This window comes from Octopus bimaculoides, chromosome 3 (genome assembly GCF_001194135.2).
Source record: "Octopus bimaculoides isolate UCB-OBI-ISO-001 chromosome 3, ASM119413v2, whole genome shotgun sequence".
NCBI lineage: Eukaryota > Metazoa > Mollusca > Cephalopoda > Octopoda > Octopodidae > Octopus > Octopus bimaculoides.
In genome coordinates, this window is record NC_068983.1 from 134,046,854 (window position 1) to 134,048,150 (window position 1,297).

The window sequence follows — 1,297 nt, forward strand, 5'->3', positions numbered from 1 at the left end:
TATATATATATATATATATATATGTATGTATCACTTTAGATTTTCTTTGTTTTCATTTATCGTTTCTTTATGATTGTTTTTCTTTTCGTTTATTATTTATTATTTTTTTCATTAGTCGAATGATTGAGTATCTTGTTCAGTCATGGTTCGTTTTGTTTACCACAAGAAAAAAAATATTAATCGAGAATCTATAGGCTTTGTCCTGGTTGTTGCTCTCACAGACTAACTTATATTTGCCTTACTCTGTTACACTAGTAAGTGTTTATGATAGGATAAAGTTGTACAGTAATACAAACAAAACCGTCTTGAATATTCACCAAATCCCTTGCAAAAGTGAATGGAGGCACGGATTGGTGCTATAGTAAGATATGTATGTAGACGATAAACATAAATATAAAACCAAATATTTTTGGAGGAATATAATACAATCGTACAACAGTCGACATATACTCTGTTTTTTCTAATAGACTTGTACATGCTTAAATAGACACAATTATGCATGGCGATAAAAACACATCATAAATACATTAAGGATTCTGCTTATACATACATACATACATACATAATATTCACATATATCTTAGATGAAAACATGAATGATAATTATGTTAACATATATGCATGTAAATAAACGTAAATGCATATAGAGTTATGTCGTTGTCTACCTATAAAGAAACATATATCTAGATATACAAATTCTTTTATTCTACATCCTTTTATTGGCTCCACTCTATAATTGGACTGCGACCATTGTAGAACAGTACTTTTGTAAAAACCGATTTTCAAATATGTACATTCATACATGTATACATTCATACGTAAACAAATTAATCTCCTTTGTGCTAATGTAGTAGACGTATTGGAGATAAAGTGTGTAGAAATTCCAAGAGTTGAAACTTTGTTTTCATCGACTGATCAAAAGTTTAAGAATATTACACAATCGTTGTCAGATGATAGAATTCCAACATTGGTTCCCCACCATGGCACCAGATCGAATTAAACTAACAAACATGACATGCGCTGTCTATATCCAGGTCCAAACTTCCAAACTGTGTTCATCTTTAAGGAATTCAAAGGTTTTGGATTCTTATAGTAACCCGATCACGTAACTGACAGGTAAGAGCTGGCTGTTTTACCTCGTTGCTAAATATACTCAGTCAACATATTCAGCTTCCTAATACATATGCATTCATTCTCATTCGACCGCCTTCTTTATCAACATGCATACACACACGTATGTACATTTGCATGTGTATGTATATATTATATACATACGCACACACGCACACACATACGT

General features: G+C 31.3%; 1 protein-coding gene across 4 annotated transcripts in view; it reads left to right on the forward strand.

Annotated features, from left to right (window-relative positions):
• LOC106870921 (putative uncharacterized protein DDB_G0277255) overlaps window positions 1-1,297 on the forward strand; it is a 367,662-nt gene that overhangs the window by 111,726 nt on the left and 254,639 nt on the right. The window contains exon 1 of one of the 4 annotated variants that reach the window (XM_052966553.1): window positions 1,095-1,116. The exons of the other annotated variants lie outside the window; for them this stretch is intronic. The gene's annotated coding sequence lies outside the window, so the exon portion shown is untranslated. Of the gene's footprint in view, window positions 1-1,094; window positions 1,117-1,297 lie in introns of those variants that run through there. 4 annotated transcript variants of the gene reach the window in all.